This window comes from Cetorhinus maximus, chromosome 3 (assembly GCF_964194155.1).
Source record: "Cetorhinus maximus chromosome 3, sCetMax3.hap1.1, whole genome shotgun sequence".
NCBI lineage: Eukaryota > Metazoa > Chordata > Chondrichthyes > Lamniformes > Cetorhinidae > Cetorhinus > Cetorhinus maximus.
Window position 1 is genome coordinate 80,319,446 of NC_135881.1, and position 24,723 is coordinate 80,344,168.

The window sequence follows — 24,723 nt, forward strand, 5'->3', positions numbered from 1 at the left end:
AGCCTGGTGTTTGTTTTTCCCAATCAGCTTTCATTTCCCTAGTGCCCTACCACATGCTGATTTCTCAGAAGTCTGATGTCACAGCCAGGAATTACAATTAACCACCCCTTCTCAGAAACCTGGACCTAGGGCTGGATTTTACCCTTCCCCACTAGAGGGATTTGAAGGTGGAGTGGGAGCATGTAATATCCACAGGCAGCCTTTCTACTATGTGAAACACAGTATCCCATAAACTCCAGCCCCAGTTTCTGTTTCAGTTAGGGACTGTTTCAAAGAAACATAAGCTTTGAAAGTGCAGTCAGTGCAGACAACAGCTTTTCAGCCACAGATTTCGTCATAATAGCATAGTTGGCAAGGCCAGCACGTACTGCCCATCCCTAATTGAAGTACTCTAATTGGCAGAGTATGACCTGTGGTGTCATGCAAGGATCTGAGTTGGGGTGTCAACTATTCAACAAATCTATTAATGACTTATATGATGATGGGGTAGAAAACCACATATCCAAATTTGCTGCCATTACAGGATAGGTAGCATTGTAAGCAGTGCAGATGGAAGCATGAAATTACAAAGAGGTGGAAAGAACTGTGGTAAATGGATTTTAATGCAGGCAACTGTGAGATCATCTACTTTGGAACTAAAAAGGATAGAACAGGTAACCTTCTAAATGGCGAATAGCTAGAAACTTGGCGGCCCAAACAAAATTCGAAGCAGGTATTTAGATTGTTAAAATTTCATGAACTGGTGCAAAAAATAAACAAAATGGCTAACAGAACCCTAGCCTTTTTTCATAGATGACTACAGCACAAGGAGGAACAAGTCTTATTTCAACTATACAAAGCCCTGGTTAGACCACAACTGGAGCACTGTGAGCAGTTCTGGGCACCACACCTTAGGTAAGATGTATTGGCTTTGAAGGGAGTTCAATGTAGATTTACCAGAAAGATACCTGAACTCTTAAGTGTTAAATTACAAAGAGAACAAACTAGGGTTGTGTTCGCTGGAATTTAAAGGTTAGGAAGTGATTTGATCAAAGTTTTGAAGATATTAAGAGGAACAAATAGGGTAGATTGAGAGAAACTATTTCAGCTGGTAAAAGTTTGGAACTCTCTTCCAGAAAGACAATTGATGTTAGATTTATTGTTCAATTTAAAACTGAGATTGACAGATTTTTGTTAACCAAGTGTATTAAGGAGTATGGGGCAAAGGAGGGTATGTGGAGTTAGGCTGCATATAAGTCATGATCTTATTGAATGGCAGAACAAACTACGTGTTGCCCTTGAGAAGATGTTGTGAGGCACCTTTTGAACTTCTGCAGTCCATGTGGTGTTGGTACACCCACAGTGCTATTAGAGAGAGATTTCCAGGATTTTGGCCCAGCAACAGTGAAAGGAATGGCAATATTTTCCAAGTCAGGATGATGTGTGGAGGGTCACGATGAGGAAGTGACCCTTACCACCACCTATCAGGTGAGAAGCTGAGAAGCAGGGACACGAAAAGAAGAAGGAGGAATTTGAAAAGGAGGGAATGGAGCAGGAGGGAGTAGAAGTGGAGGGATTGGTGGAGGAGGGAATGGCAGAGGAGGGAGTAGAAGATGAGAGAATGGAGGAGGAATGAGTGAAAGAGTGGAGGAAGGAGTTGAGGAGTGAGTGGATGGAGTGAAGTGGAGAGTAGTGGAACAGGTAGTGCAGGAGGAGGGAGTGGGGAAGAGAGTGGAGGAGGAGGGAGTAGAGGAGGAGAGAGTGGAGGAGGAGAGAATGGTGGAGGCGTGAGTGGAGGAGGTAGTGGAGGAGGAGGGAGTGGAGTAGAGAGTGGAGGAGGAGTGAGTGGAGGAGTGGAGGAGGGAGTAGAAGAGGAGAGAGTGGCAGAGGAGGGAGTGGAGGAGGTGGTAGTGGTGGAGGAGTGAGTGGAGGAGGAGGAAGAGGAGGAGAGAGTAGAAATGGAAAGAGTGGAGGGGAGGGAATGGAGGATCAAGCAGAGGAGAAGGGAGTTGTGGAAGAGAGGGTAGAGGAGGAGTGGGTGTAGGAGGGAGTGATGGAGGAACAGGAAGAGGAAGGGAGACTGCAGCATGGGCAGCTTTTTTTCTGTTCGGGATCTATGTGATCAAAAAAGTAATGAGTGATACCAGTAACCTCCCCATTCTTTTTAAATTGTTTCAGAGGATGTGGGCATTGGGTCAGCATTTATTGCCCATCCCTAATTGCCCTTGAGAAGGTGATGGTGAGCTGCCTTCTTGAACTACTGGGGCAGGATCTTTAGGTCGGTGAGCGGGGGGGGGCGGGACCCGCTCGCTGACGCGTAAAATGATGCGTGATGACGTTGGGCGGAACTCTTGATGTCACCCCGCATCATTTCAATTTTCAGGTCGGCGGGGGCGCAGCCAAATCAGCTGTGCGCCCGCTGACCTGTCAACGGCCTATTGAGGCCATTTAAAAAGTCATTAACATAATTAAGGGACCTGCCCGTCCAACCTTAAGGTTGGTGGACAGGCCGGGAGCCCTGGCGGGCTTAAGAAAAAGCATGAAACCTCATCCACAGGTGGGATGAGGTTTCATGAGGGTTTTTAAAAATTTAATAAAGGTTTGAGTTAAAATGATGGACATGTCCCAACTCATGTGACAGTGTCACATGAAGGGACATGTCAGGGAAATTTTTTACACATTTGTCTTAAAAGTTTTAATATTGAGGCCTTCTCCCTGAGGCAGCACTTAGCTCAGGGAGATGAATGCGTTCTTTCATGCGCATGTACAAAATAGCGCACTCCCGGCTGAGGGAATCCCCCACCCCGCCCGCACAGGGAGCGCATAGCGCTTCCTGGCAGACGTCACGCTGAGTGGGCCATAATTGGCCCACCCATGTAAAATGGCGGCGCGCCCCCAATTGGGGGCGCTGATCAGAGGCGCGCCTGCTCGCGCCTGCTCCTGCACTTCCCCCCCAACAGGGGGGAAAATTTTTCCCCTGAAGTCCAATGTGGTGTAGGTACTCCCACAGAGCTGCTAGGGAGGGAGTTCAGGATTTTGACCCAGTGGCAGTAAAGGAACGGTGATCTAGTTCCAAGTCAGGATGGTGAGCGGTTTGGACGGGAACTTGCAAATGATGGCATTCCCTTGTATCTGCTGCCCTTTTCCTTCTGTGTAGAAATGGCCATGGGTTTGGAAGGTGCCCTTGAAGGAGCCTTGGTGAGTTGCTGCAGTGCATCTTGTAGATGATATACACTGCTGCCACTGTGCATCGGGTGGTGGAGGGAGCGAATGTTTGTGGATGTGGTGCCAATCAAGCGGGCTGCTTTGTCCCAGATGGTGCCGAGCTTTTTGAGTGTTGTGGGAGTTGCACTCATCCAGGCAAGTGGGGAGTATTCCATCACACTCCTGACTTCTGCCTTGTTGATGGTGGACAGGCTTTGGGGAGTCAAAAGGAGAGTTACTCACCTCAGAATTCTCAGCCTGTGACCTGTCGATAGCAACTCTTTACCAGAGATTTTAAACTGAGTTCAAATTCTCAAATTGTCAAAGTGGGATTTGACCTCACAATCTTTGGATTATTAGTTTAGTTGCATAGCGACTGCACTACCATACCCAGTTTTAAGGTTTTTTTTAATGAATGCTCTTTGTGGACATTTTTAACCATGCAGTACAAGCTTAAACCACAGTAAAGTTGAAATAAAAAAGGCTAGTCATGGAACTCTTCTGCTTCTAGTGCAGAGCCATGGGGCATTTGAGTCAGATTCGATCTTACCTAGCTACTTAGAGCAACTAGTTACTATTTAATGAAGTCTACACTGTTAGTGAGATGAAGTCATTGGCATTAGCTAGAGTTTGGGCTGCCAATCAATAAATGTGTTCAGTGGTAACCTTGACCTGGAACAGGAAAATTAGTTAAGACTGCAAAGCCTCGAGCAGCTGGAGCTTAAAACATTAGAGGAAGCAGGCAGAGCTGAGAGTTGGAACATACATCAGGGGAAGAAATCAGCATCAATCTAAGACTTGAGCATAAATCAGTACAGAAAACAATCAACATTGATTACAGCCTACAGCGTTTGCATCAACAGCACCTGGAACATGTCAGGGGAAACAGTCAGCAGTAACTGGGGCCTGGAGCACCCATTAGGGAAATGCTCAATATTAGTTGGAATCTGCAGCATTTGTCAGAGGAAGCAGTCAGCATTGACCAGGGCCTGGAACATCTGTCACCAGAGGAAGCCATCAAATTGGTTCAGGCCTCGAGTGTCAGTCAGGCAAAGCTGGCCAAATCATCCAAGGCCTGGAAAATGTCAGAAGAAGCAATAAGCAATGTTTCAGGCAAGCGTCAGTCAATGGAAGTGCTTTATACTGCCAAGGGCCTGCAGAATGTCAGGAAAAGCAATTAGCACATATTGGCGCCTTGGCCCCCACTAAGATAGAAACCTGAATTTAAAATGATCCATTATCAAGTTTGATCCATTCTGCCCAAGAAATAAAGAAAACACTTATACCCTTCCCATCCTTGTGATGTCCCAAAGCCAACAAATTACTTTTGAAGTGTAATCCCTATTGTTTTGAAGGTAAGGGAATGGCTAGCAGTAGGCAATTCAGGGGAAAGTTAATAATCACATGGACAAATGCATGTTAATTAAGGAAAGCTAAGATGGATTTGTTAAGGGAAAATCACGTTTAACTAACCTGCTAGAGTTTTTTGAAGAGGTAACACAGACAGTTGATAAGAACAATGCTGTTTATAAGGTGTACATGGACTTCCAAAAGGCATTTGATTCAGTGCCACACAACAGACTTGTGAACAAGGTTATAGCTCATGGAATAAAAGGGACAATAGCACATGGATACAAAATTTGCTGAGTAACAGGAAACAGGGTAGTGGTTAATAGATGTTTTTCAGGCTGGAGGAAGTTTTGTATTGGAGTTCCCCAGGAGTCAATGTTGGAATCCTTGGTCTTCTAATATATATTAACGATCTAGATGTTGGTGTACAGGGCACAATTTCAAAATTTACAGAGATTACAAAACTTGGAAGCATTATGAAGTGTGAGGAGGATAGTGTAGAGCTTCCAAAGGATATAGACAAGTTGGTGCAATGGGCGGGCAAATGGCAGATGAAATTCAATGTGGAGAAATGTGAAGTACTTCATTTTGGTAGGAAGAACATGGAGACACAAAAGAAAATAAAGGGTATAGTTCTAAAGAGGGTGCAGGAGCAGAGGAACTTGGGTGTATATGTGCATAAGGTGGCAGGACAGGTTGACAGCGTGGTTAAGAAATCATACAGTATCCAAGGTTTTATTAATAAGGGCATAGAGTGCAAGAGCAAGGAGGCTATGTTGAATTTGTTGCTGGGTAGAAACCCTGGAACACACATTCTAACAGCACGATGGGTCTAAATAGATCACACGGCCTGCAGAAGCTCAAGAAGGCAGCTCACCACCACCTGCTAAAGGGCAATTAAGGGAAATTAGGGATGGGCAATAAATGCTGGCCCAGCAAGCGACATCCACACCCCATGAAAGAAATAATAAAAAAAGCTTGTATAAGATACTATTTCAGCCTCAACTGGAGTTTTGCGTTCAGTTCTGGGTGTCACACTTCAGGAAGGCTGTGAAGGTTTTGGAGAGAGTGCAGAGAAGGTTCACGAGAATAGTGCAAAGGATGAGGAACTTCAGTTCTGAAATTTAGTTTGGAGAAGTCAGGACTGTTCTCCTTAGAAAAGCTTAGAAGGCTGAGAGGAGATTTGATAAAGGTATTCAAAATCATGAGGGGTCCGGACAGAGTAGATCGGGAGAAGCTGTCCTCACTCGTCAAAGGATCGAAAATGCGAGGGCACAGATTTAAAGTAATTGGTAAAAGAAGCAAAAGCAGCATGAAGAAAAGCTTTACACACAGCAAGTGGTTAAGATCTGGAATGTACTGCCTGAGGCAGGTTCAGTCAAGGCAGTTAAAAGGGAATTAGACTATTACCTGAAAAGGAAGAATGTGCAGAGTTATGGGGATGAGGTGGGGGAATGGCACTAGGTGAGTTGCTCATTTGGAGGATCGGTGCAGACACGATGGGCCAAATGGTCTCCTTCTGCGTTATAATAATTCTGTGATTCCATAGGGGAATAGCAGGAACTGCACAGGAGATAAAGATGTCTCTCAGAATGACACAGCATCCACTCAAAATTCCAGATTTGTGCCAAATTCCTGCAGGCCAAGCAGTTAACATAAAATACTTTTGTTTCCTGCAGTTGCAGGGCCACTGACTGACCCAGCATAAGGAGATACTAGGCTACCTATATCTCTAGAAGCAGACACTCACAACCATTAGCTCATTTTCTCCTCTCACTTAGAACACATTTTTAGGATATAGAAAACATTGGGCGAGTTATTTGGCTTGGGTGGCAATGCCAGTCGGTTGAAAGCCCGTGTTACACACTGCCTGAATATCTTTTCCATTAGACTTGCTGTAGTCTGTTTGCACTACTGCTGAGATGAATTTCACTCTTACTAAATATACATTTTCAGAAGAAGAAGCAATGGGAAAAACACACTGAACACACCTGGACATTTACAGCAGTCCTCCTTTGACTTCTTCTGGGTGTTGACCCATGGGTGCTTGCAGCCTTTTAATACCTCATCTAAGTAACTATTGTTCATTTTCTATGCAGCATGCGCCCAACATCCCTAGAAATGCACTATCAGTTTTAGACCTTCAATAATGTGGATTTCACCGACATCCAACCCTCCCCCCACTGCTGTGCCTCCCTCCCCTTCCCTGAAACCGCTTCAGCTTTCAGGTATTTATGCTTTTTTTTCTCAAATACAAGTGAAGAAATTCTTGTCTTCGGATCATTTTCTATGCTAAAGGTGCTATATAAATGTACCCATTGTTGAACGGCTGGAGCTTAAGTTACAAGTAGGGTAACTACTGTTTTCACATCTCACAGGTTTATAATCACAACCGTCTTTGAGGTGTCACATTTGTAAGCTGTTCTGTTTTTTATTGGAGCTGTGGTCAGGTTTTCCTAGTTGACTAGGTTTGCATGTATGAATCAACTAACATTCAATAATATTCAACAATATTTGACTGGTACAAGGCTGGTACAAGAGAAAAAAATGGTTAGATTATAGCTTTGAAGAAAACTCATATATGGTTAACCATACAGGATGTTGCATCTTGAAGTAAGTGCTGAGATGTACCCATCATAGAACTCTACCACTTATCCCAGAAATATTTACTGAGTTGGGAGACGGCCTGAGATTTAAGTATTTATATGGGTTGGGGGTGCATTTGTAGCATCCCCACCTGCCTTCCCTCCTACCATTTAACCAAAAAAGAGGTGATGGCATAGCGGTATTATCGCTAGACTAGTAATCCCGAGACCCAGGTTAATACTCTGGGGACCTGGGTTTGAATCCCACCATAGCAGATGGTGGAATTTGAATTCCATAAAAATCTGGGGAAAATTTTCTTCCTGTCGTTTGGGTGTGGGCAGGCATGGAGCCGACCAATTAAGGCCCACCCAATGACACCCGGAAGCTAACTGTGTGGGCGGAGGGAGAGTCAGGGCCTATGGATGAAGTTTCATGAAAAATGCGAAGGCCGCCTGGGCTCTTCGCCTGCCCGCCAACCTTAATGTTGGATGGGCAGCCCTGACAACCAGTTTCATTAGTTAATTAATGGCCGTAACAGGCCTTTGACAGTTTGGCTGGTGCGCGCCCGCCGAACTGAAGTTTGGAGTTACGTGAGGTGATGTCAGATTTTCCTGACACCCATACTTAACATCATCCTCACCAACCTGCCTGCTGCAGTTGCATCTGCCCATGACAGTATTGGTAGGAGTGACCACCGCACAGTCATTGTGGAGACGTAGTCCCGCCTTCACATTAAGGATACCCTCCATTGTGTTGTGTGGCACTAACACCGTGCTAAATGGGATAGATTTTGAACAGATCTAGCAACTCAAAACTGGGCATGCATGAGGCACTGTGGGCCGTCAGCAGCAGCAGAATTGTACTCAAGCACATTCTGTAACCTCATGGCCTGGCATATTCCCCACCCTACCATCACCAACAAACCAGGGGATCAACCCTGGTTCAATGAAGAGTGCAGGAGGGCATGCCAGGAGCAGCACCAGGCATACCTAAAAATGAGTGCATTAACCTGGTGAAACTATAACACAGGACTACTTGTGTGCCAAACAGCATAAGCAGCAACTGATAGACAGAGCCAAACGATCCCACACCCAACGGATCAGATCTAAGTTCTGCAGTCCTGCTACATCCAGTCGTGAATGGTGGTGGGCAATTAAACAACTCACTGGAGGAGGAGGTTCCATAAATATCCCCATCCTCAATGATGGAGGAGCCCAGCACATCAGTGCAAAAGATAAGGCTGAAGCATTCGCAACAATCTTCAGCCAGAAGTGCCAAGTGGATGATCCACCTCGGCCTCCTCCGAAGGTCCCCAGCATCTCAGATGCCAGTCTTCAGCCAATTCGATTCACTCCACATGATATCAAGAAACTGCTGAAGACACTGGATACTGAAAAGGCTATGGGCCCTGACAATATTCTGGCAATAGTACTAAAGACTTGTGCTCCAGAACTTGCCACGCCCCTAGCCAAGCTGTTCCAGTACAGCTACAACATTGGCATCTGCCCAGCAAGGTAGAAAATTGCCCAGGTATGCCCTTACACAAAAAGCAGGACAATTCCAACCAGGCCAGTTACCGCCCCTTCAGTCTACTCTCCATCATCAGTAGAGTAATGGAGGGGGTCATCAATAGTCCTAGCAAGTGGCAGTTGCTTAGCAATAACCTGCTCACTGATTCCCAGTTTGAGTTCCGCCAGGGCCACTCAGCTCCTGACCTCATTACAGCCTTGGTTCAATTATGGACAAAAGAGCTGATCTCCTGAGGTGAGGTGAGAGTGACTGCCCTTGACATCAAGGCAGCATTTGACAAAGTGTGGCATCAAGGAGCCCTAACAAAACTGAAATCAATGGGAATTAGGGGGAAAGCTCTCCACTGGTTGGAGTCATACCTAGCACAAAGGAAGATGGTTGTGGTTGTTGGTGGTTAAACATCTCAGCTTCAGGTTATCACTGCAGGAGTTCCTCAGGGTAGTGTCCTAAGCCCAACCATCTTCAGTTGCTTCATCAAAGACCTTCCTTCCATCATAAGGTCAGAGGTGGGGATGTTCGCTGATGATTGCACAATGTTCAGTACCATTCATGATGCCTCAGATACTGAAGCAGCCATGTCCAAATGCAGCAAGACCTGGAAAACATCCAGGCTTGGCCTGACAAGTGGCGAGTAACATTCGCACCACACAAGTGCCAGGCAATGACCATCTCCAACAAGAGAGAATCCAGCCATCGCCCCTTGATGTTCAATGGCATTACCACCACTGAATCCCCCACAATCAACATCCTGGGGGTTACAATTGGCCAGAAACTGAACTGGACTAGCCATATAAATACTATGGCTACAAGAGCAGGTCAGAGGCTAGGAATCGTGTGACAATTAACTCACCTTCTGGCTCCCCAAAGCCTGTCCACCATCTACAAGGCACAAGTTAGGAGGGTAATGGAATACTCCCCACTTGCCTAGATGAGTGCAGCTGCCACAACACTCAAGAAGCTGGACACCATTCAGGACAAAGCAGTCCGCTTGATTGGCACCACATCCATGAACATTCACTCCCTCCACCACCGATGCACAGTAGCAACAGTGTGTACCATCTACAAGATGCACTGCAGGAATTCATCAAGGCTCTTTAGACAGCACCATCCAAGCCCACGACCACTACCACCCAGAAGGACAAGGGCAGCAGATAGATGGGAGCGCTAGCAACTGGAAGCTCCCCTCCAAGTCACTCACCATCCTGACTTGGAAATATATCCTTCACTGTCGCTGGGTCAAAACCCTGGAACTCCCTTCCTAACAGCACTGTGGGTGTATCTACGCCACATGGACTGCAGTGGTTCAAGAAGCCAGCTCACAACCGCCATCTCAAGGGCAACTAGGGATGGGCAATAAATGCTGGCCCAGCCAGCGAAGCCCACATCCCATGAATGAATAAAAAAAAGGAAGGAAAATGTGGCTGAAGAACCTCAGGCTGGCGTATAGGTTTTTGGGCCGTGATCCTGGCCTATACCAGAAGGTGGGATTCACATCTGGACACATCAGATTTACCTGCATCAGCCACACAATGAGCCCCAAAGAAAGCCCAGGAAATGAAGACGCAAATTTACAGAGTCATCGCCCTCCCTTTATGTCATCAGCCATTAAGGGGCAGGTGGAGGAAGCATCCCGACAGGGAATCCATGAATAGGGTTGTATTCCTGGAGGTTTCTTCACATGACTTGTCCCCATGTTCTTGCCATTAGTCAGCCAACACATCCATATCTGTGACGCACTGCCTTGCCAACTGCCAACTGAAAAGCAAATAGGCTCATTACCCAATTGGACCATGCTTGCCTGTCAGCTAAACAGCATTTCGTTTCACATTTTCAATGTTTTTAAAAAAATTAAAGAGAAACATTAAAAAAAAGACAAAAAATGCAATCTTTTTTAATATCCCGATGGTCTTTCTCCAGGGTTGCACACAGCAGTGTCCTGGAGATTGACCTTCAATCCCTGGAGACTCCAGGCCAATCCTGGAGGGTTGGCAACTCTATCCATGAAACTTGGAAGCAAAATCCGAATCCCCCTTATTCATAACTAACCTGGCCAAGTTTTAATCAACATTACATAGGAAGTCTTCCAGACAGCCACATATTTCCGGTGCCACACTTTCTCAGTGAATATTCTATTTAAGCATCTGTTTGAGAAAGGCTCCACATTTAACTTGCACTCCCTGAATTCCAAAGCATTGCCTTTCTGTGGAATTTATATTCATCACAATGTCTCCAGCTTGTTTATCAACTTATCTTTCTGGGCCTCCCCTCTCTGCCAATTGATCCTGGATCACTACTGATGGAAGTTTTCTGACTTAATCAAACCAAGGAAATCCATTATCTGCCTCTTAAACCCTTGTTTCTGTTTCATATATTTCTAGTAGCATATCTCAAGATATCTCCAGGAACTTTTTTCAAGCATTGGTCTGAATACTGATACATTTACATTTGCAACATTTTCTTGTAAGGAGGAGGGAAATTTCTTATCAGCTGGATATTTAGGGAGAAGTTAAGGCATTATGTTTTTCCCATTTGTCAATGTCTTGTATATAGGAGTAATCCTGAGATATTAAGAATAGTATCACTGGGAAATTTCATAATTTTACGTTCCTCAGACTTAAATAGTATAAAAAAATGGCAAATGCAATAATCCTTAAAAATATGTTGTAAATTAGTAATAAAATGATGGATAGGTTTTTCATAAGTGAAGAATATTTCATTTATCAACCGTGGTGGTAAATATATGTGAGAGCTGTATTTTCACTTCATTGTTGGAGAGATCGGAAGTAACATATGGTTGATTCGTACTTTAAGATTAAATAAACAATCTTAAGGCATCCCAACTTCCCCAGAAAGAAAACAGAAAATGCTGGAAAAACTCAACAGGTCTGGCAGCATCTGTGGAGAAAGAAACAAGAGTTAACGTTTCAAGTCTGTATGACTCTTCTTCAGAGCTGAAGAAAGGTAGAAATATGATGGATTTTATATTGTTTAAAAGAGGGTGGAACAGGTGGAGCAAAATAGAAGGTCAGGGATAGGTGGGAGCTCAGGAGAGATTTCAGGAAGATATCATGGACACAAGACAATGGGAGTGTTAATGTAAGTGTTAAAGACTAAAGAATGTGCTGATAGTGACATAAAGGTAACAGAATGTATTAATAGCAGGACAAGGGTCAGCGCTCTTTACAAAGATCTCTCTTGAGCTCCCACTTATCCCTGACCTTCTATCTTGCTTCACCTGCTCCACCCCCTCTTAAACATTATAAAACCCATCACATTTCTACCTCTCTTCAGCTCTGAAGAAGAATCATATGGACTTGAAATGTTAACTCTGTTTCTCTCTCCACAGATGCTGCCAGACCTGCTGAGGTTTTCTAGCATTTTATGTTTTTATTTCAGATTTCCAGTATCCACAGTATTTTGCTTTTATTTTCCCCAGAGAGATGCTTACTTTTAGTTCGGTGACAAATGTAACCCCACTATTTAAAAAAGGAGAGAGAGAAAAAAAGAGTATTACAGACCAGTCAGCCTAACATCAGTAGTGGGGAAAATGCTAGAGTCTATTATAAAAGACATGGTAACAGGACACTTGGAAAGCATTAACGGGATTAGACAAAGTCAGCATGGGTTTATGAAAGGGAAATCATGCTTAACTAATCTACTGGAGTTTTTGAGGATGTAACTAATAGAATAGATAAGGGAGACCCACTGGATATGGTGTATTTAGATTTCAAGAAGGCTTTTGATAATGTCCCACATAAGAGGCTAGTGGGCAAAATTAAGGCACTTGGGATTGGAGTGATATACTGGCATGGATTGAGAATTGGTTGACAGACTGGCAACAGAGAGTGGGAATAAATGGGTCTGGGTGGTAGGCAGTGATGAGCGGTGTACCGCAGGGATCAGTGCTTGGGCCCCAGCTATTCACGATATATATAAATGACTTGGATGAGGAAACCAAATGCTATATTTCCAACAAAAACAAAAACTGCTGGAAAAGCTCAGCAGTTCTGACAAAATCTGTGGAGAGAAAGACAGAGTTAACATTTCGAGTCCATTTGACTCTTCTTCAGAGCTAGAGAGAAGTAAAAGTGTGGTGAAATTTATACTGTTTAAGGGGGTGGAGCAGGTGAAGCTGGATAGAAGGCCAGTGATAGGTGGAGGCAAAGGAGAGATTGCTAAAGATGTCATAAACAAAAGGTCAAAGGGGTGTTAATGGTGGTGGCACTTGCTAAAGGAGGTGTTGATGGCGGCATTAAGGTCAGAAATCAGAATGTGGTAATAGCAGGACAAGGGTACTCACTCTGGAAAGAATAACATGAACAAGTGACAGATAGCCCGAGTGGGAATGGGGTGGGGGAGGGGACGGTGGTGGGAAAAAAGATCGAAAATAGGCTAAAAGGTGAGGATAAAACAATGAATAAAATTGAAAATAAATAAAGACAAAATAATAATAAAAAATAAGTGGAAAAATATAAAAATTAAAAAATAAAAATAAAAATTGGAATTAGGGGATAAAAAAGGGGGTGGGGATGGAGGAGAGAGTTCATGGTGTGAATTTGTTGAACTGAATGTTAAGTCCGGAATGCTATAAAATGCCAAATCGGAAGATGAGGAGCTGTTCCTCCAGTTTGTGTTGAGCTTCACTGGAACAATGCAACAGACCAAGGACGCACATGTGGGCATGAGAGCAGGGTGGTGTGTTGAAATGGAAAGCGTCAGGAAGGTCTGGGTCGTGCTTGTGGACAGACCGAAGGTGTTCCGCAAAGCCATCACCCAGTCTGCGTTTGGTCTCTCCAATGTAGAGGAGGCTGCATTGGGAGCAGCGAATGCAGTAGATCAAATTGAGGGAAGTGCTAGTGAAGCGCTGCTTCACTTGAAAGAAGTCTTTGGGCCCTTGGACGGTGAGGAGAGGGGAAGTAAAGGGGCAGGTATTGCACCTTCTGCGATTGCATGGGAAGGTGCCGTGGGAGGGGGTTGAGGTGTTAGGGGTGATGGAGGAGTGGACTAGGGTTCCCGGGGGGAAAGGTCCCTATGGAATGCTGATGGGGAGGCTAAAGGGAAGATGTGTTTGGTGGTGGCATCATGCTGGAGTTGGCAGAAATGGCGGAGGATGATCCTTTGAATGTGGAGGCTGGTGGGGTGAAAAGTGAGTACAAGGGGGACCCTATCATGGTTCTGGGAGGGAGAGGAAGGTGTGAGGGCAGAGGCACAGGGGATGGGTCGGACATGGTTGAGGGCCCTGTCAACCACAGTGGATGGGAAACTTCAGGTAAGGAAGAAGGAAGACATGTCAGAAGTGCCGTTTTGGAAAGTGGCATCATTGGAACAGATGTGACAGAGGCGAAGGAACTGAGAGAATGGGATGGAGTCCTTACAGAAAGCGAGGTGTGAGGAGCTGTAGTCGAGATAGCTGTGGGAGTCGGTAGGCTTGTAATAGATATTGGTGGACAGTCTATCACCAGAAATTGAGACAGAGAGGTCAAGGAAGGGAAGGGAAGTGTCAGAGATGGACCATGTGAAAATGATGGAGGGATGGAGATTGGAAGCAAAATTAATAAATTTTTCCAGGTCCCGACGAGAGCATGAAGCAGCACCGAAGTAATCATCGAGGCACCGGAGAAAGAGTTGTGGGAGGGGGCCGGAGTAGAACTGGAACAAGGAATGTTCCACATGCCCCATAAAGAGACAGGCATAACTGGGGCCCATGCAGGTACCCATAGCCACACCTTTTATTTGGAGGAAGTGACACAAGTTTACGGTGAAATTGTTCAGTGAGAGAACAAGTTCAGCCAGATGGAGGAGAGTGGTGGTGGATGAGGGTTGTTTGGGCCTCTGTTCAAGGAAGAAGTGGAGAACCCTCAGACCATCCTAGTGGGGGATGGAGGTGTAGAGGGATTGGACGTCGATGGTGAGGAGGAGGCGGTTAGAGCCAGGGAACTGGAAATTATTGATATGGTTTAGGGCATCAGAGGAATTGCGGATGTAGGTGGGAAGAGACTGGACAAGGGGAGAGAGAACGGAGTCAAGATAGGAAGAAATGAGTTCCGTGGTCAGGAACAGACTGACACGATCGGTCTACTGGGACAGTCCTGCTTGTGGATTTTGGGGAGGAGGTAGAAGTGGGTTGCCTGGGGTTGGGAGACTATGAGGTTGGAAGCTGTGGAGGCAAGATCTCCAGAGGGGATGAGGTCAGTGACAGTCCTGGCTTGCAATGCAATATTTCCAAGTTTGTTGATGACACAAAACCGGGCGGGGATGTGAGTTGTGAGGAGGATGCAAGGAAGCTTCAGGGCGATTTAGACAAGTTGTGTGTGTGGGCCAACACATGGCAGATTCAGTACAATATGGATAAATGTGAAGTTATACGCTTCGGTGTGAAAAACAGAAAGGCAGAGTATTATTTAAATGGTGGTATATTGGAAAATGTGGATGAACAAAGGGATCTGGGTGTCCTTGTACACTAGTGAATGAAAGTAAATAGACAGCAAGCAATTAGGAAGGCAAATGGTATGTTGGCCTTCATTGCAAGAGGATTTGAGTTCAGAAGTAAGGATGGCTTACTACAGTTATACAGGGCCTTGCTGACACCACACCTGGAGTATTGCGTGCAGTTTTGATCTCCTACCTAAGAAAGGATAATACTTGCCATAGAGGGAGTGCAGTGAAGGTTCACTAGGCTTATACTGGGATGGCAGGACTGTCATATGAGGAGAGATTTGTTCAACTGGGCCTGTATTCGCTAGAGTTTAGAAAAATGAGAGGGGATCTGATTGAAACGTATAGGCCAGAATCTTCGGGTCGGCGTGCGGTGGTGGGCCCCGCTCACCGACATGTAAAATGATGTGCGGTGACGTTGGGCATGCGTCCCGATGTCACTGTGCGTCATTATGATTTTCAGTTTGGCGGGTGCTCACCAGAGTTGACTGCGTGCCCGCCAAACTGTCAAAGGCCTATTATGGCCATTTAAATATCAATTAAAATAATTAAAAGAAGAGCCCAGGCGGCCTTCGCATTTATCATGAAACCTCATCTATGGACGGGATGGAATTTCATGAAGGAAATATAAATGAAATATATTTTTTCATTAAAATTCATTGACATGTCCCAGCTCAATGTGACACTGTCACATGAGGGGACATGGCTGAATTTTTTTTTTCTTTATTTAAATTTTTAATAATGAAATTAAACTCCCTGAGGCAACTCTGTGCCCCTCCTGACATCATCGTGCGTCATTTTATGCTCGGTTGGGTCGGACACACGCCCGCCCGGTGAGCGTTATATTCTGGCCCAAATGTAACTAAAACACACACACACCCGCAAAACTACTTTACAATAAGCCAGAAAAATATTATGACAATGATTATACTTTCATAACAGTGTGTATGACATCAACTTTCAATGACTTTTATCCTGTCTGATGTAGACTCAAAGACACAAATGTAGAAATTTGGATGGTATAACAGTAGAAATTCCTTTTGGACTATTCTGGTACCATTCTTAAGCACTACAGTAACTATGGCCAGAATTTTGTTCTTGCAATGGGGCTCCATGTGTCATCTGCAGGAACCTTGTGGCTATCTGCAGGGGCCAGAGGCCCATTTCGCAGGGGTCAGGCATCTTATTGGTTGTTGCTGGGATGGCTGCCCCTATTGAATCTCAATCTGATGGCCAGCAGCTCAGCAGTCTCAACAGTGCCACTAGAAGCAGCGGGAGCCTCCTCTGTGGAGATAAAGTGCCCAAATAGGAAGGCCCCTGCCCCTTCCCCCAAACCTAGAGGGAGGCCACTGGGCCTCCCACATAGCAATCTTCCCATGTGATGGAAGGCCCACCCGCTGCTGGTAAATACCAATGGTAGTGGCTGGAAGATGCCCTTATTTGGCCACTTAAATGGCTCAATTAGCCTACGGGCAGGAAGATTGTCTGCTACACTTCCCGCAGCTGGCAAAATGGCATGGTGGCAAGAAGATGACAGGCATTCCATTGCCCTCCCCCTTGGCCTCATCATTTTATGGACTCCCCCCACACCCCTACCCCGTGCCCCAGCCCATCCCCAGTGCTTTTGGTTTGGTCTTAAGTGTGGACCACCTTTGGGCCAGTGTTCGGAAATAGAGATGGTTTAAGTAAGTTATATTTGTATTTATGGGTGTTAGGAATGAGTTTTAACTTTAAGGTTTAAGCTTGATTTGTATTTCTGTGTTTGGGTGTTAAGAAAAGGTCAAATTGAATTTTAGTTTCACTGTAAAAGGTGTCTGTATTTCTAATGAGAGTTTACGACTGTAAAAGTTAAGCAAACAAGAGGAGAAAGACTAGGCTGTTGCCTAGCAACAGGGGTCTAGAGAGGCAGGTTCCTCCCACAGATACATACAGAAGAAACTAGAAACAGCAGTTTTTTGAGTTCAGTTTTGAAGACAACTGCCAGGCAGAAGCAGCGGAAAAGGCTCAGATAGCCAGCTCCAGGCTAAAGTTGGTTGAAAGTAGCTGCCAGAGAGACTGGAGCAAAGGGGACAGATAGCCAGTCCCACGCTAAAGAAGAAAGTCCACAATTATCCAGAGGAGTGGAACAGGAGAAAGTCCCAAACAGACCTTCTAGTCAAAGGAAGGACAGGAACATGGAAAAGGTCCTGTTAAGTGAACTTAAGAGGGAGGGGCAGAGAAAGACTTCAAGCTTAAAGCTCTAAGCTGCAGGAAGCAGAGTCAAAGCAATATAAAGGCTTGTGAGAAGTCAGAAGGTCCAAAGAGGCAACTGAAGGTCTGTAACTCTTTGCTATGGGCATGTGAAGCAGTGGTGTACTATGGACAGCTGAGTCGGTGAAGAGAGTGTGTGGAAGAAAGCTTGAATGCATATGGTGCCCCAGGGGAGAGGAACAGCGGAAGGAGAATTTGAAACCCTGGAGGTGAACCCTTGCGGAAGGCATCTGAGAGAATATGTCGGTTTGGGAGAAGATTCCCAGGTGAGTTCTTAGAAAGTGGAGTTTGGAAACCCCCGTGTGAAAGATGGAGTTCACTGAGACTGGTTGGCTCACTGTGTAACCAGTGTCTGCAGGGAATTGAGGAGAGATCCAAAGCATCTGTCTAGCATGGCATCTGTCACTTGGTTTCAGAGTGTGGTGTATCTGACCACAAGTCGCCAATTGGTTTACATGGACTGCACTTACTGTGTGCATTAGAGTATAAGATAGCTTTTGGAACTTGTGTTATCCTTACAAATCTGTATGTATCTGTAAAGGTGTAGTTGTGGTTGAAGGAATATTATAATATAGTTAATCTTTTCTTGTTTAATAAATGTTTTATGCTTTTGTTAAAGTTCATTAGCTGATTCCGGTGACTCTGTTCATTAATCCCTCTCCACCTATTTAAACAAACAAATAAAAGCTGGGTTCCACCCTCAGATCAGGCTTGTCCAGTGGTAACTTCAGCTGGTGATCATAACAGCAGTGTGCTGCAGTGTGGATTAGAAAATGGGCCCAACTTTAACTCACTCAAAACCCATTTGGGCTCAATATTCCAGAGAGTTTGAAAGGATAGCAGCAATTTGATTACCACACCAACTTGGGTGTTTATTAGACATAACTGTTAGTGACAAAGGTAATGAACAACTCAGCTGTGAAATCTGATGGTGTTGAAACTGAACCTGAGAAGTTTACATCGACTGCTCCTGTTGTTAGTCCCAGTACACTCATTGTCAATCTGATTCAAGGCATCTACAAAGGTCAAGGAAACATCTAACATTGATCAAGGATCTTATCCTGGTTTGTTCTGGTCTGTAGAGTTTAGCTACTTCATGCATTAATTAGCTACGGGATGGGCTACTTCTCCTAAAAACTAAAGGAACATAAACAGGCTATTTAGGCCCTCAGGCCTGTTCTGTCATTCACTCAGATCAGACCTGATCTGTACCTCAACTCCATTTACCCCCCTTTTATTCATATCCCTTGAATCGCCTTACCTTGCGAATTTTGATCAAGCTCAGTCTTGAAAATTTCAATTGAACTATCATCCACAGTTTTTAAGAGAGAGTTCCCGATTTCCACTAGCCTATGCATGAAGTGCTCCTGATTTCACTCCGGAAAGGCCTACCTCTAACTTTAAGGTTATGGCCTCTTATCCTTGGAGACAGTTTTCCAGCAGGGATATAGATAGGTTAATTCAGTGAACATATGAACATATGAGTTAGGAGCAGGAGTAGGCCACTTGACCTCTTGAGCCTCCTCTTCCATTCAATAAGATCATGGCTGATCTGATTGTAATGTCAACCCCACATTTCTGCCTACCCAGATAACCTTTCACCCCATTGTTAATCAAGAATCCATCTAGCTCTGCCTTAAAAATATTCAAAGTCCCTGCTTCCACCACCTTTTGAGGAAGAGAGTCCCAAAGACTCACGACCCTCTGAGAGAAAATATTTCTTCACATCTCTGTCCTAAATGAGCAGCCCCTTATTTTTAAACAGTGACCCTCTAGTTCTAGATTCTCCCACAAGAGGGAATATCCTCTCTACATCCACCCTGTCAAAACCCCTCAGGATCTTAAAGGTTTCTAAACTCCAGTGGATACAAACCTAACCTGTCTGACCTTTCCTCATAAGACAACCAGCACTTTATCAATTGCCTTCTGGAAATCTAAGTACAGTACATCAATTAGCAACAGCACATGTGACTCCTTCAAAGAACTGCAATAAACTGGTTAAGCATGATTTCCCTTTCATAAAACCATGTTGGCTCTTCCTGATTGCCTTGAATTTCTCTAGGTGCCTTGCTATAACATCTTTAATAATAGCTTCTAACACTTTCCCCATGTTCGGCATTTGGCTAACTGGCCTGTAGTTTCCTGCTTTCTGTCTCCCTCCCTTTTTGAATAAAGGAGTTATATTTGCTATTTTCCAATCTAATGGAACCTTCCCTGAATCTAGAGAATTGTGGAAAATTAAAACCAATGCTTCAACTATCTCACTAGCCACTTCTTTCAAGACCTTAGGGTGAAGTCCGTCCGGACCTGGGGATTTGTCAGCCCGCAGACCCAACAATTTGCTCAATACCACTTCCCTGGTGATTGTAATTTTCCTGAGTTCCTCCTTCCCTTCCATTTCCTGATTTACAGCTATTCCTAGGATGTTACTTGTGTCCTCTACAGTTAAGGCTGAAGCATAATATCTGTTGAATTCAACCGCCATCTCCCTACTTTCCATTATCAATTCCCTAGATGCACTTTCTATAGGACAAATGCTTATTTTGTTAACTCTTTTCTTATTTAAATAGCTATAGAAACTCTTGCTATCAGTCTTTATATTACTAGCTAGCTTTCTCTCGTACTCTAATTTTTGTCTCCTTATTAATCTTTTTGTCATTCTTTGCTATTCTTTATATTCTTTCCAATCTTCTGACCTGTCCTTGCGTAATTATATGCTTTTTCTTTAAGCTTGATACTGCCTTCAACTTTTTAGTTAACCACGGATTGTAGGCTCTCGCCTTGGAATTTTTATTTCTCATTGGATTGCATCTATTCTGTGTATTCTTGAAATATCCCTTTAAATGTCTGTCACTGAACCTCTATTGACCTATCCCTTAACCTCATTTGCCAGTTCACTTTAGTTAGCTCTACTTTCATGCCCTCATAATTGACCTTATTTAAATTTAAAGTACGAGTCTTGGACACACTCGTTTTTACCTCAAAATGAGTGTAAAATTCAATCATGCTCTGATCGCTGCTACCTAGGGGTGCCTTCACTAAGAGGTTATCAATTAATCCTATCTCGTTGCTCAATACCAGGTCTAGTATAGCCTGCTGTCTGGTTGGCTCCAGAACGTGCTGTTCTAAGAAACTATCCCAAAAACATTCTATGAACTCCTCATCTATGCTACCTTTGCCCATCTGATTTTTCCAGTCTATATGTAGATTAAAATCCCCCATGATTATTGCTGTGCCTTTCTTACAGGCTCCCATTATCTTTACTTTTATACTCTGTTCTACCATTTAGTTACAATTAAGGGGCCTGTACACAACTCCCACAAGTGACTTCTTGCCTTTATCACTTCTCGCTCCACCCAAACTGCCTCTACATCCTGGCTTCCTGAACTTACGTCATCCCTTTCTAATGTGCTAATACCATAATTAATCACAAAGCCACACCTCCACCTTTCCCTAGCTTCCTGTCCTTCCTAAATGTCAGGTACCCTTCGTTATTCAGGTCCCAATCTATGTCATCCTGTAGCCATGTTTCTGTAATGGCTATCAGATTGTACTTATTTATTTCTATTTGTGCTATCAGTTCCTCTGTTTTGTTTTGAATGTGTAGTAATTATGGTTTTGATAAATGCAGGACTGTAGCTTTAAGAATAATCCTCTGTTGTAAGACCACATGATCTGTGTAAACCAATGGGTTAGCAGCGCGGGGAACCTCCAGGAGGTAGTTCTCCTTTAGTTATAGAGTTTGATGCACACATGTAGTTGCTGCTGCTTGTCATGCAAATAAAGTTAAATGTATACACCAAGAAAAGTTGACTTAAAAAATCAACTCTATAACAAACTGGCAAGGAGGATTAATCAGATCCGGTACTGTACCTCACCCAGCGATTGTGAGTATCTATGATAATTAAAAAGAAAAGATATACTCATACGAAATGCCATAGTTTGGCAGAATCGATCCCTTTGAATCAGCCACAGATGATTGGTCTCAATATATAGAATGTCGTGCTTCAAGCCAACAAAATCACTTGGGCGAAAAAGAGGAGAGCGATTCTCTTGAGTATTTGTGGGAGAAAGACCTACAGTTTAATTCGAAGCTTGATGGCCCCCAGTGCCCCAGGTTCAAGGCTTTCAGTGGATTAGTAGACCTTGTTAAAGGACATTTTCAACCCAAGCCTCCAGTCACAATTCAGAGGTTCAGGTTCAATTCACGGAATAGAGCCCTGGGGGAGACCATTGCTACCTACATGGCAAAATTAAAACATCTAATGGAATATTGTGATTTCGGTAAAACCCTGAATGATATGCTCAGGGATCATTTGGTATGTGGTGTACAGGAGGATGCTGTTCAGTGAAGATTGCTGGCTGAAGTGAATCTTGATTTTAAGAAAACGTTGGAAATAGCACTTGCGATGGAAAGCATTGTAAGGGAATCACAAGTGATTCAAGGGGCACAAAATAGCACTGTTTTCCTAGCTGAAAGTGACGTGAAAAGCCGGGACTCCGCTGTAAAGTGGGAAACGGCCCCTGCTAACCGAAAATTTAGAGGAAACGGCTTAGCAGAAAAATTGAAAACTCATTTTTCTCAACATGGAAACAATCATTCTCCTAACAATTGGCAATTTAAAAAGGTAGAGTGTTATTTTTGTCACAGAAGTGGACACGTATTAAGACATTGCAAAGCGAGATTTAAACAGACTTCCAGGCAACAATTGAAGTCTGATGAAGTATATAGTGTAGAAGGGCGAGAAACAACCAATTCTGACATTTATTCATTATTCAACATGAAAGCTGGAAGACAGAACCAATTATTGTCACAGTGCAAGTGAATGGTAAACCCTTAAAAATGGAAGCAGACACAGGTGCTTCTACCACTGTAATAGGAGAACACGCTTTCACAAATTTAAATAAAGATGCTGGGCAATTAAATTTGGAACAAACATCTGCCGAGCTGAAAATGTACACAGGCGAAGAAATCCAGGTAAAAGGTATCGCCAGAGTAACTGTTCATTATATAAACCAATCGTCACAGCTACCTGTGATGGTATTGGAAGGCAGAGGACCAAGCCTTCTAGGTCGAAATTGGTTGAGGAAAATTAACTTTGATTGGCCAGTGAGATTTCAAAATGAAGCTGGAAGAGTTCCTGAGTTGAAAAAGGAACAAGGCAAGGTGTTTCAGAAAGAGCCTGGGGAGTCCAAGGACCGCAACTGGATGAAAAAGGAGTGTGTAAGCATTCAGAAACCTGAAGAAATGAAGACTGTCTTAAACAACATGGAAGAACAGCAGAAGAAACTCAAGGAGACTCTGCTGAAGTACAGAGTTCAAGATGACCTGAGTGAGCTTCGCTAAGAAAAGGGCAACCTGTTGAAAGACCTTCATATACTACTAGGATCCCTTAGATCAAAGTTTATACTTCTGGAAAATTATGAAAATAAACAGGAAGAATTTAATGTCACTCTGTACAAACTGAAGAACCAGTTGGCAGAGAAGATGCAGCAATGTTCCAGCTTCCAGGAAGAAGCCAGCAGGTATAAGAAGGAGACAGAAGAGCTGAAGAATCATCTGAATGAAGCTAAAAAGGCTTTGAAAGCAAAAGTTGTAGAACTTTCCAAGATGCGAGTAGATAATTAAGTAATTAAGCCATGGGTAGCTCAACAACTGAACTAAGACAAGCTGAGATTTCATCTGAGAGAAGTCTGGCCGACAGTGAAGTCAAAAAGAGAGCCGAGACTAAATGCTGTGGTAAAAAGAAGAAAACAGGTTGACATCCTCAGAAAGAGAATGCAGAATTACTGATGAAGTGCTGTCTTCAAACAAGACTAAGCCTGATACTTCCCAATTTGGAAGGGAAGGAGGAGAAAAGTCAAGGGAACCAAAAAGTAACTCATAACTTGCATAGTCGTGAGTGACAATTTACTGTTGGAGAAGCAGTATATGTAAGGAATTTCGGCGGAGGACCAAAGTGGTTACCTGGTAAAGTTAGCTCTGTGGCCAGACCATTGTCATACCATGTGGAAGTGGAGGGCCGGATCACCTGTGAGCATGTAGATCATTTAAGTAAAAGGGAGATGCCCCAACAAAATGATGTTCCACCTGTAACCATTGCTGAACCAATGGTTCCTGTTGAAGTTGCACAACCAAGGACAGACATACCCGGTGTCTCTGTCAAAACGGAAGACACTGAACTGCATGTGCCTAATGAGGTATCTGATGTTAATGCAGTTTCAGAGAATGTAGTTCCTGTCAAAGAATCTGAAGTCATGGAGCTACGATGTTCCACACGGATCAGGAGACTACCTGAAAGACTGAACTTGTAATTTCATGACCTGTGTAAAAATTGTAATGTCATGAGATAAATATCCTTGCATTACAAAGTTAAAGGGGGGGCGGAATGAAGTAATTATTGTTTTTATAAATGTAGGACTATAGCTTTAAGAATAACCCTCTGTTGTAAGACACATGATCTGTGTAAACCAATGAGTTAGCAGCGCGGAGAACCTCTAGGAGGGAGCTCTTCTTTAGTTATAGAGTTTGATGCACACATGTAGTTACTGCTGCTGTCTTGTAAATAACATTCAGTGTTTCCACCAAGAAAAGTTGCCTGGAAAATCAACTCCATAACAGAATGCTACATGCATTTAGATACAGAGACTTTAGTTTTTCCCTTTTATTTTCTTTGTAGTGTCCAGCCTTATCTGCTGATTTATTCTTAGATCTGAACTTTCTGTTCCTTCCTGTCAAGGTCTGTTTATCATTTCCCATATTCATTCCATTCTCTCTTGCCTTGTATCTATTCCTTGGTTTACCACATCTTCTCAAATTTGATCCCTTGCCCCAACTATTCAGTTTAAAACCCTCTCTACTTGTTTAGTCATGCAGCTTGCGAGGACACCAGCCCCAGCACGGTTCAGATGTAGACTGTCCCAATGGTGCAGATCCCACTTTCCCCTGGTGCCAGTGCCCTACGAACTGGAACCTACCTCTTCCACACCAGTCTTTGACCCACACATTCAATTCTCTAATATTCTTTATCCTGTGCCAATTTGCACGTGGCTCAGGTAATAATCCAGAAATTACCTTTGAGGCTGTATTTCTTAATTTGGTACCTAGCTCCTCATACTGACTATGCAGAGCCTCCTTTCTCATCCTGCCTATGTCGTTGGTACTAACGTGGACCACAACCACTGGATCCTCCCCCTCGCACTGCAAGTTCCTCTCAATCCTGAGCAAATATCCTGAACCCTGGCACTGGGCAGGCAACATAACCGTCTGGACTCTCGTTCCTTGTTACAGAGAACAGTGACAATCCCCCTCACTATACTGTCCCCTACTACCACTACACTCCTTTTTGCTCCCCCACTTGAAGGGTTTCCTGTACCACAGTGCCACAG